Consider the following 13,013-nt stretch of genomic DNA (forward strand, 5'->3'; position numbering starts at 1 on the left):
AGAGAGAGAGAGAGAGAGAGAGAGAGAGAGAGAGAGAGAGAGAGAGAATATCAATACTCCATAGTCATAGAGCTGCCTTGTTTGTAAACTACATAGTAGTCTACCTAATAAATGACTGTATTTGCTCTGTTCAAGTTCAGAGGCATTTATGGTGTTAATATTTTCCAAATAATATTGTGAGCCTCTTAAATAAACTCTACTATAAATGCCATTATAATTGTGAAATGAAGTCTTAGAAATGTAATTGGTAGCATAGTTGGTCTTACAGCCTCAATGCACAATGTCCCTGAAATGTTCACAGATGGAAGACTTGGTCCTTACTCAAGGAATCCTATCATTGGAAGCAGTTGGATCATAAGGACAATCATCGAGTCAAAGCACTGATCCACTGATAAATTCAGAATGTGGTCACACTATTGGCAAGTGGTAGGAATCAGGAGGTGGGCTATGACTGGATGAAGTCAGTCAATTCGGGCATTATCTGGGAGGATCTGCCTTGCCCCATTCCCTTCCGTGTGCTTCCCAAATGCTAAGAGGTAAGCATTTTGGCTCTATCACATGCTCCCAGTCATGGGGTTCTGCTGCTGGAAGAACAGCAAAGCCCAGGGAACAGGGACTGAAACCCTGAACTGTGAGACATAATAAAATGTTGCTCTGTTTAAATTGGTTGTCTCAGATATTTGTCACAATAGGAAGGGACCCTGATAGATACAGCTGGGATTAAATGCTCTTGCTAAGGATGATGATAAGCCACCATCTCTAACAGACTCAATTCCTGCTTTCTTCCTCACTTCATGTAACTATGGTAACTTTCAAATCCTCATAAAATGAGACTAGAATAGTCTTCATCTTATAAGACTGCTATTTAGGGGATTGGAGAGATGGCTGAGTGGTTAAAAGTCCTTGCTGCTCTCCTGGAAGACTTGGGTCTGGTTTCCAGCACCCACGTGGTGGCTCACAATCATCTGTAACTATAGTTACATGGGACCGGGCATGCATAAAATTACTTATTTGGATTTAGTGAGCTGACACAAATAAAACACCCACATCTTTTCCAAAGAAAATGCTTACGGTAGCTTTTCTTGTCTGCTTGTGAACGTCCTCTTGTTCTAGATCAGTAGTTCTCACGATGTGGGTCACAACTCCATTGGGAGTCAAAAGACCATTTTGCAAGGTCTCCTAAGATCATTGGAAGACACAGACATTGACATTACAATTAATAACAGTAGGAAAACTACAGTTAATACCACTTCTGCTGATCCCTGTTGATAATGACATACTGCAGGGGAGAACCTGTCTCTACACTGTGGCTTCCATACAGGTTAACTTCTTCCTCCTTCGTGATTCCACTGACAGTTTGGGCAAGCTACTCAACATTGTTCAGTTCTGTTTTCTCATCTGAAGAATGGAAATACTGATAGAAGTTGATTGTTGTCTTAGTTACTTTTCTATTGTGATAAGATACTATGTCAAGGCAACTTAAGGGGAAAAGAAGCATTTAATTTGGGGCTGGTGATTTTAGAGGATTGAAGCCCATGACTACCATGGCTGGGGGCATGGGAGCAAGCAGGTGGGCGTGGCTCTGAAACTGTAGCTGAGAGCTCACGTCTCATCCACAAATCTGAGGCAAAGAAACACTGGGAAGGGTGTGGCTTTTGAAACCTCAAAGTCTGCCCCTGGGAATGAAACTCCTCCAACAAGGCCACACCTCCCAATCCTTTCCCAATAGTTCCACCAACTAAGGACCACATACTCAAACATATGAAGCTATGAGGGCAATTCTCATGCTAACCACCACAGTTGTCAAGGGCAAACCTGGAACCACTTCTGGCATACACCATGCAGCTATGAGATCAATTGAAACTCATTATTAATTCTCTTCTCCTGATACAATTTTATGAGAATAATATTCCTAAAATCCAACTTGGATAAGGACTACTCATTCCCCAAACAATAAAGGCCTCCAAATCCCATTTCCTTGTAGGCCTTTACATCGCCTTGCTTCCTTCCTTCCCCTTCCCTTCCCTTCCCTTCCTTTCCCTCCCCTCCCCTCCCCTCCTCTTCTCGCTTCCTCTTCTTTTTCTTCTTCCTCTTCTCTGCTCTGTTTTCTCTCTGTCTTTCCATTTCCCTGTCTCTCTTTGTTTCTCTGTTTCTCTGTCTCTCTCTGTCTCTCTGTCTTTCTCTCTCTCTCAAGTATGTATATGTGTATCTAAAATTTTTCACTTGATATGCTCTGATATATATGATAATGAGAGTTTCCCACCTTCTGTATCATTGCCTCCCTGGACACAGAGAATCAGATCCCCACTCTATATTCCCATTCCCATGGTCTCACCTTCCAGAAGCCACAACTCTTTGAACCAAGCTTCTTCTCATGATGTCATAGGTCAACCCAGAGACTTACATCAGTATTCCCTAGCATTGCCATAGCAATGCACATGTTGAATAAGTATGGATGAACTGTTCATTTTATATTGTTCTGTATTTATTTTCTATCAATCTATAAATTCTGTCATTCTGCAGGGAAATAGCCAATGGAAACAAGTCATTTACCAAAGTCAAAGGCTTGATATTTGGAGCCTTGTGACGAATTCAAGGTTGGTGTTCTGGAGAGCTGATGTTCAAGTGGGGAAATACCGCATTCTCTAATCCTTAAAACAATAACTATGTCAAATAATACAATTGAATCTTTGTGATTCATTAGGTTAGGAAAAGCAATTGAACTTGGGGGACTCAATGGCTAAGAGCACTGACTACTCTTCCAAAAGACCTGGGTTCAATTCCCAGCACCCACATGACAACCTACAACCATCTGTAACTCTAGTTTCAAGAAATCCAATAGCCCTTCTGGCCTCTGCAGACACCAGGCACAAATGTGGTCCACAGGCATGCATGCACACAAAATGCTCATACACATAAAATAAAGTAATAACAATATTTTTTTAAAATTTGGTTTCAAGTGATTGTCATTCCTCAAGTCACAGAATGTGATTCAAATGGTTTGTTTTTTTTTTGTTTGTTTTAGTTTGGTTTTGGGTTTTGTTGTTGTTGTTTGGTTGGTTGGTTTGGTTTTGCTGTTTTGCTTTTTTGCTTTTTTGCTTTTCTTTTATTTTTCTTCTTTTGGTCTTTTGAAACAGGATCATCTTATAAAGCCTTGTTTGGTAGGAACTCACTCTGTAGAACTGGTTGACCTCAAACTCAGCGATCTGGCTGTCTCTCCCTTCCTAGTGCTAGGATTAAGGGTGTGTGTCACAATGCCTTCCCTCCCCCCCCACCCTGTGCCTTTTAAGAACAATAAAATATTTAATGTCTTTAGTTTCTTTTATACAAAAATTGTAAATCACTCATCTGCATATGCAAAGTATATTTTCTTGCAAATCAGCAGCACCAGACCAAAAAAACAGCTACACTATGCAAAGGTTTTCTTCTTGATTTGTTCATTATTTAGAAGGCCTAACAAAAGAGGCTAGGGAGATGGCTCAGTGGTTAAGAGAACCTGCTGCTTATCCAGAGGACCCAAGTTCAATTCCCAGGAACTTCACTGGTTTGTACGACTTGGAACTCCAGCTCCCAGGGACAGGTTACCCTCTTCTGATGGCCAGCACCTGCACACAGGTAGCATACACCCACACAGACAGAAATGTACATACAAAAAGAAAGACCTGAAAGATTTTATAATTCTGGTCTTAATCACATAATAAAACCTCAATATTTATTTCATTGTATCTACGCACAAAATAGCCAAATTGACTGCTGCAAGTACATTCATGAGTCTCTCTTTATGTATTTATTCTTCTTCCACAAATGCTTTGATTCCCTATTGCATCTCAAGAATATATTAATAGCTGTTTTTGAGTTATAAAATACAAAGTAAATTTTTTGAGCAAATGTGGGGAATTATTATTTCAAAATGAGATAAGGAGTTCCCACGGGCTTTCCTTTCGGTTAACACTCCGAACATGTTTATAGTACACTTGTAAGGCTGCTTGTGACATGCGATGTGTGGGGACAGTCACCATATTTGTATTCACTGCATAACAGCCACAGTTGATAAAACCAAACACATGTAAATGACAGGAAGTTCACCAGGAGGGAGGTGCTTCACATATGTTAGTTATGACTTTCTTTTTATTATAAATTATAGAATGAATGCAATCAACATACATTTATTTTACTGGCCCTCCTATTGAACTATAATGACTTATGTTTTATTTACCATACCGTTTGAAGGCATAAACGTGAACCCTGGAGTCAGAAGACTTGAAGGTTGTGAAGATTAAAAGACTATTCATGTCAAACCCCAAGCACACAGTCAATGAACAGGGTTAATAATTAGCAAAAGGCACTTTGCAATGCTTGGAGATTCAAGTGGGAATGTACTCTAGAGGACGGGGGGATAATTCAGCCTGCCCAAGGAGACAAATAATAAGGTTTGGGGAAGTATTATTATTATCATTGTTATTGTTGTTGCTATTCAGAGCCAGGGCATAAGTACTAGGGTGTGCTTGTGGAGGTCAGAAGACAATTTGAAGCGTCTCTTTTCTCCTTTCACCTTGGAACTTGGCTTCCAGGATCAAGCTTACACTGTCAAGCTTGTATGATCAGGTGGCAAGCACCTTTGCCTGCTGACCATCTCTCTGGTTCTAGAAGGCTTTTTTTTTTTAAGTTTCAATAACAGTTTTGAGCCCTGCTACTTATCTACAGGATACTTTATCATTAATATAAAGCTGATATTATAGAGATATAGTTCCTGGCTCAGTACTAAGGTGAAAGTTTTATTGGTGTAGAAGGTCCATGGTCATGACATTCCTTTTTGACTCATTAGCAGCACCAGGCATGTTTAGTTCTGTTTGGCTCGACCTTTTTGCATTGGTGATGTCTTTAAAAGCAGCTCAGCACAGAAGATTACAACTGTTTGGCAATTGCATCTGTATTTTGTCAAGCCTTTTATTACTACCATTCAGTCAACTCCTGGCCCCTGAGAGGTGATATGGTGGTGAAGATTTGCATATCAGAATAAGCTGGTAATGATAGTAAAGTTTGAGAACAAGTTTCATCTTCACAGAGATTTATGATTTAAAAATTCATCTTTATCCTCTAAGTATAAGTTTTTATAACTGGAGATAAGATAGTTGGAAAGTATCAGAAAGCTGGGCCTACGCTGCTTGACACCATGGTAGCTTCTTGTTCTCTTTGTATGATTTTCCAGTTCGTCTCTTTACCAATGATCACAGTTAACACGCAATGGCTGATTGCAATCCTGCCTTAACCAGCTCGAGAGAAACCACTTCAGCTTTTCAATGAATCTGTCACCAACATTTAAATCCCAGGCGTGTGTGACTGCAGAAAAGGACAGAAGCCAAACATGACCAGACAATCATTTTCTTATGAAAGCACTTACAAAATGCAATGTCTTGATTCACCTAAATGAAGGCAAAGATTGGTTTTCAAAGCCGTTTACTTCTGCTAGCCAGAGGTCACTTCCTTTAGAAAGTTTCCTCTTTTCCTCTTTGTAGACATCCGCATCCCTTCGGGTGACTCTACACTGAGCAATACAACAGGTCACCCAGTCAGTCTTTATTTCCTCTTATTTTGGTATTTTTGAGACTTCCTTGAAATCACAGGCTTCTGTGAATCAGTCAGGTTTGTAGTACGTCAGTCAGGTTTGTAGTACATCAGTCAGGTTTGTAGTTCATATTTCAAGAAACACATTCGATCACCCTTCCTGGACACCTCACACTCATGACAGAGGGCAGTATACTTTGCCAACGGAGCTCTGTAGTTTTCTATAGCTGAGTAAGACTTTCTTTGACTTTCTGTGCAATTCTCGTTGCGCATTTTTTAACTACTACAGTAGTTAAACATTGTGCTGGTTAATATTGTCAAATCGATAGGATGTAAATAACATTGGAAACGAATTCCTGGACATGTCTATGAAGGGCTAGACTTCACTAATTAAGGTGTAAAGACCCACCCTAAACAGGGGTGGCATTATTGCATGGGCTGAGCTCCTGGACTTAATAAAACAGAGAAAGTAGACTGTGCACCAGTGTTCATCTCTCTGTGCTTCCTGATTGCAAATGCAATGCAAGCAGTTGCCTCAAGTTCCTGCCACCGTGCCTTTTGCCATGATGAGTTATGCCCTCCAACTGGGGGCCAAAATAGCACTTTCCTTTCTTCTTTTTTTTTTAATAATTTATTTTCATTTTATGTGCACTGGTGTTTTGCCTGCATGTTTGTCTATGTGGAAGTATCATATCCCCTGGAATCAGTTATAGATAGTTGTGAGCTGCCATGTGAGTACTGAGAATTTAACCCAGGCACCCCAGAAGAGCAGCCAGGGCTCTTAACTGCTGAGCTGTCTCTCAGCCCAATGCTCTCCTTTCCTAAGGGCCTCTGTGAGGTACTTTGTGACAACAAGAAAGTAACAGACATATACATGTTCACTGAAGTCAAATTTGAAATTACCAAATACAGGTAAAAGTCAAGATAATACTTGGTCACAAAACTTAGGATAAACATTAATCACATTTTTTTTTAATTGAGGCCTTGAGATGACCCTATATGTGTTGATTGGTAATTAGTTTTGTGGCTTGAAACACCTGAACATTTTGGGGTGTCAGTGGGGCTGAAAACAACATATGATTTTTTTAATACCTCATCTTTCCTTTTTGGAAAGCCCAACAGTGTGCAGAAATGATTCTATGTCATTTCAGAGTCAAAGAGGACTGTACTGTATTTTTAACTAAAAATTATTTTGACAAAGCCTTACATAATTGTTTAGACTCTGGTGTCCACACTCAGATCTTGCCTGCTTTCTTATACTTCAGTAGATATGTAAGAAGTAAGTGCCTGTCTTTGGTCAACTGAACTTTATGCCTAAGAGACTACATCACTAAAAATTTAATATATTTTTTCAATAAATTGATACATATTTTTTAAATGTTTTGAGATGATTCAAACATGCCCATGTACTGCTACCTGTCTGTCCACCTGTCTTTCTGCTCACACATCCATCTTTCACTCTCGTGGTTGGACCACAAGCTCTGGCAGCAGCTATCCCGGCTTCCTGTTTTGCCAAATCCAGCCATGTAGCTGCCAGAAAGTGACTCTGAAACTCGTTGTTCTGAGATCTAAACTGTACTATGCAATAGGATTGTTACAAGAATTAACAAGATTCCTTAAAAGTGTACAGATTAAGTCCTTAAAATTGCTCTTGCCAACAAATACAGCTCTCAGTATGTTTACCTGACACCCATTAACATGACTATCCACATCTACCCACAGGAATTTCAACCAAAATAAAGTGCATGTTTGCAATCAGTCCTGGAGAGGCTGAGACAGGACTTATTCAGTGAGATGAATTTAATTATTTAGTTTTGTTTTTTGAGTCAGGGTCCTGCTGTGTAGCTGACCCTAAATTCCTAATCCTCCTGCCTCAGCCTCTCCAGTACTAATTAAAAACATGCTAGTTCTACATAAAAAATAAAATAAAATAAAAAATAAAAATAAATTTAAAAAACAAACAAAAACCTTTGTGGGCTCCTTTGGTTTTTTTGAGACAAGATCTCTTGCAGTCCTCAGACTCACTATGAGACCAAGAAAGTTCTTGAACAATTCATCCTCCTGCCTCCATCTCCTGAGGATGGAGGAGGATGAATTGTTCAAGAACTTTCTTGGTCTCAAGAAAGTTCTTGAACAAACACTAGGCATGAGCTTGGCTAAAGTTTTAAGATATTCTCAAATTACACCAAATTACACTCATCACTATGACACTGCCCATTTTTCCATACTTGATAACTAAATTTTAAGAACCTTCCATTTGAAAAAAAAAATCTTTTCCAGTCTGATGCACAAAACACCTACTTCAACTTTTAGAAGCTGACTATCTGGTTTCTAACGAAATCAAGCATCATTCTACAGATTTGTTACATAAGTTTATTTCGCCTAGAAACTTAATATTATGCTCTTTATATGTGTGTCTTCTAAACTGAGTGTTCTCATTGTAGTTATGTGTGATAAAAATTAAACTTTGCATTTATGAGCCTTGAAGATATGTCATTTATTTTCCTCTTATGCTTCCCCTAGAAAGTGTTCCTGATCACATGTTTAATAGTGATCTATTCTGTTATAAAAATGGTAGAAGCTCTTTTCCTCTTTGGACTTTTGCCCCATTTGGAATATATTTGTGCTATCATGTAATGTAGTAATTTAATCTTTGTCCAAAGTGATAATCACATTCATCCATATGACTTATTTAATAATCCACATATAGATACTAAGTTGAAGCACAGTATTTTCCATACATAAAATTCTTACTTTGTCGCTTTCTATCGTAACTGTTGACTATCTTTTCCTTTCATCTGACACATTATCACTGGTTGGCTTGTTTGTTTGTTTTAGATTTTTTGTTTTATTTCACAAAACTTATATCAATACTCCCATATTTTCCCACAGAAAACTAAGAATGAATTGAACATCAAGTTTTATCATTGCCATCTTCTACCCTCTGAGATGTGGTATTATCTCAGTATTTGTTCACATGTTAGCATATAGCTGGAAACCATATTTCACATTTTAAAAAAAAACTCTTAAGCACTTTATAATAGAATATCATACGCAAACAAATAAGTAATTATACATGCCTTTAACCTCAGCACTCAGGAAGTAGAAGCAGGTGGATCTCTGTGAGTTTGAGGCAAGCCTGGTCTACATAGAGAGCTCCAGGTTAGCCAGGGTTACATGAGACTCTGTCTCAAGACAAACACACAAAAACAAGTCTTTGTTAATGAGAGGATGTGGGAGGCAGTGTCCATGGGCATGATATTAGCAGGATCATTCTAATCCCATTCAAACACAGCTCTGATCCGTTCCACAACTCTGACTTGTGCATTTGTCTATGTTACAGACTACAAAACAGGAACAGAGCCCCACAAACACTAGATGTACACTTAGAACCTGAATCTAAGCAGATTGCTTAAGCCCAGACCCCAACAATACAACTGCTGTGATTGTCCTGCAGCTATGACTGAGAGGCCACATCCTTTAAATTCAGACTCCATTTTAAAGACCCTGACCTAAGTTCAAACTCAGGTAAATTAACAGGCTGGTACCTAGCATTAGTTTCCAAATTACCTCCCCAACCAAACTCAAGCCTAGCTCCAGACTGTAGGCTAACACCCCAACAGACCAGGGTCTCCAGGTTATTCACCCAAAAAACCTACACCCCCAGGTTACAAGCCCACTCCCTGCCTAAGGACCGCCAATGCAGAGAAAAACAGAACTTAGGTTTATGGTATGACTCCCAACGCCAGCCAATGAGGTTAAAGGTCATAGCAACTTTACAATTAGATGCTTGGACACTCACCACCACCCCACCACTACCCTGCTTGCTGCTTTCTATAAAGCCTTGCCCCATAGATGTTCAGTACTCATCACCAAAACCGTCCTGTGTGGTGGCGGTGCGCTGAGCAGGCCAAGCTAGCTCAAATAAAAAGGCCCTCCTGTGATTGCATCAGATTGGTTCCTGTCTGGTTTTTTTTTGGGGGGGGGAGGGGAGAGTGGGGGGGTTCAACCCTTCCCTGGCACTACACGGCACTATTCTATTTTATAGCTATCAGTTTGTTTACAATTAGAAAGATTCCAGTTGTAGAACATCAGAGTCCGGTCAGAAGGAGGGAAAAGGAAGGACTTAGATCTGGCATGATGGAGCCATTTGGGAAGCAGTCTTGGTGATATTTAGTGAAAATTGCAGGCATATTTTAATACTTTAATTAATACTTGTGCTCTCAAATTCTGTTTGTGTAGGAGTGTTTCCCGGATGCTCCTTGTAGATACATCAGGAGACACGGACAATGATACTTGCTAGATCCTATTTGTGGTAGAAAGAAATTGAAAGGATGCTGGGGTATAGCTCTGATGATAGAACGTTTGTCTAGCATGCATAAAACCCTAAGTTCAATCTCCAGCACTTCATAACTTGGAGTGGTACAGACCTAATTCTGGCACTTGGGAGGTGGGGGCGGCAGGATCGAGGTGATCATCACTTACTTAGTAAGTTTGAGTCTACCTCAAAGCTATGTGAGAACTTGTCCCGCAAAGACAGACAAGCAAACAACGAAGCTGAATGCAAGCAAGGAGAATAAGGAAATGTGTAATTACAGTGTGGGAGGTAGATGTTTGTGAGAAGAAAGATGGGTAAAATCAGAGGCAGGGACATCATGGAAGGAAGGATAGCATAGGCAGGTTTCAAACTTGCAATGTCAAATAAAATAGAGCCGTGAACTTATGCAATGAAGAAATCATTGCTTATATTAGTAAAAATGAATATCATAGATTGACGTGTTTGCAGTGACTGTAGAACATTTGCAATGTAGTGCTGAAAGAGCATACAGTAACTGAACGTGAGTGGGTGCTTGGTAAGAACAGGAAGGGGAATGAAATAGAGGAACAAACGAAGGAGCCAAGCAATAAAGTGTGAGAGCCGGAAGAAGCCAGGTCAGTAGTAAATGTGACTCATGCTAAGCCAGAAGGCTGATGACTCAGACCTTTGGACCCAGGGGTTTATGACACAGAGGAAGGAAGATCAAAAGTTCAAGGCCAGTCTAGGCTACAGAGTGAGTTCAAAGACAGCCTGGGCAACTTAGAGAGAGCCTGCCTCAAAATAAATAGTAAAAAGACATCTGGTAGAGTACTGGACTAGCATACATGAGGGCTTAGGTTAAATCCTCAGGATGGATAACAAATAGCAATAAAAAGCCACAAGCCCAAGAACTGCACCAATTCAGTTCTGCACACCCAATATCCAAAATCATAACATAACACAAAACAAAATAGGAGGAAAGATTTTAAAGCATGACAGGAAAGATGGCACACACCTATGATCCCTTTGCTGACAAGGCCTTTGCAGAAGGATGCAAAGTTCCAGACTAACTGAGGCTACATGGTAAGACCCTATCTCAATAACAAACAAGCAAAAAACTCAGAAGCTTTTACATTTTATTTCTGTATTTAAACGGCAGACTTTGAAATTTTTGTATACCTGTGTGCAAATTTTACAGTTGCCAAAAGAAAGAAAGAAAGAAAGAAAGAAAGAGAGAGAGAGAGAGAGAGAGAGAGAGAGAGAGAGAGAGAGAAGAAAAGAAAGAAAGAAAACTACTTAGGAATTTAGGGAAAGCCTGGGGACTTGTGAGCATTATTGAAGTTAAAAATAGTGGTTTGGGTCCTATTATTTCTTCTGTATTCTTTTAGCTTCAAGAGAAAAAATAATAATCTTTAACTCAGTAAATGTTTCATATGGACTGTGAAACCCGAGTTATTCATTGACTATTTTATTACCATCTGGTTTAAGAATGTGTAGAGAAATACTTGTGTTTATGACCTAGATTTTTTACAGCCTAACAAACTATCATCGTGAAAACATTCAAATAAGTGTTAAAAATAGTATGCTTCATATAGCATGGATTTGGGAGCGTTTTATCTGTCCATAGATTCTCTAACAAGCCATGGAGCATATTTACTTACTGAGATAAGTACGCAACACAAAGAACATGGCTTGCTTAGTGTTTCAAGTAAAAGCAAGCAAACAGAGCAAACTTCCCTCTTTGCTGCAGCCAGCGGTCTCAACTGCTTCATATGTTTTAACCTTTTGAGATTATAACATAATTACATCACTTCTCTCTTCTTTTTCTTCTCACCAACTCCTCCTGTGTACATCCCTGTCTCGAACTCAGGTCTCTTTTTCTTTATTTGTTTTTCTTTATAGTTTAATATGAATATGACCTGATCTGTCTGTATAATGCTACTTATATGTATATTTTAAGACTGACCAATAGGTTCTGAATAACCGATTGATGTGCTTGTCCCTGAGGAACTCTCTCAGAGTTCCTTAGTTTGCCTGTAGTTCTTTGTGTAAGGCTGAGGCCTAATAAGCTTTCCCTCTCTGCACTGACATTTTTATTGTGACTTCAATACTGGATTAAATAATAGCAATGAAATATTAGTATATGCACATTCATCAAAAATAGCAGGTAAAAAATAATACAAACTCTTCATTCTCATTTAGAGATAGAGTGAAAATATTTGTGCATAAAATTATTTATTTTCACATATTTCAAGAATAAATTTTGAAAGGGCAGATGAAATAGAATTGTCCAAGTAATAACAGTTATTATGCTGAGTGACTGTCAGAGAGGGCTCTTGGTCCTATGAGTTCTATAATGTTTAAAGATCTTGACTATGTATTAAAAGGATAAACTTGAACATGATGTCGTTTCAAACATCATTAAACTGTAATTTCCATGGGATGCACTTAAGGCAATGGAGCTAGATGTATTTGTAAGAGTCTGTGGTCCTGATTCCAAAACAACGTTTTTGTGAGTGAGAATTCCTCAAAAGAAGCTAAGGCTGCAAAGACTAAATTGCACTGCAATGAGGTGGAGAGGTTAGAATGTTGCAGGTCCACAGGCTAATTATCTTATCTCGGACCAGCATTAGTACCCCCTGTGGATCCATTCAGAAATCAGTTGGTTTCCTCCCATAAAATGTGTGCCACTGTTGTACCAATAGGCATATCTTGCCTCACCCATTTTAATGTAACATGCAAGATCCCCAGCTTGGGAAGATGGCTGCTGATTTTTCTCCTCCAGCTGCCTCCACAGAAACTTCCAGCACCATAAAAGCTATCTAGCAGAGAGAAAGCTGGGAGTTCAGTTCTATTATGGTTCGTTTGTGTTCTACAACCAAAGTGTGTGTTTTCTTCTCAATGCAGTCTTACCATCTAATTCTGAATTCTGAATATTTTAATTCCAAATGCAAATGTATTCAACCATAAAGTACAATACTTTGTAGACATTAAGAAACAGTAATTAACTTTTAATTGTTTTCAAAGAAAAAGAATTCTTCGACTTAATAATAATATACCTTTCTTTCTCTACATCACAATCTGTAGACAAATGGACATGTATTTCTAGTACCTACTTAGAGAGGTAGATTTCAGCGAAGTTCGTTTTCAG

Source organism: Grammomys surdaster, unplaced genomic scaffold (genome assembly GCF_004785775.1).
Source record: "Grammomys surdaster isolate TR1022 unplaced genomic scaffold, NIH_TR_1.0 188, whole genome shotgun sequence".
NCBI lineage: Eukaryota > Metazoa > Chordata > Mammalia > Rodentia > Muridae > Grammomys > Grammomys surdaster.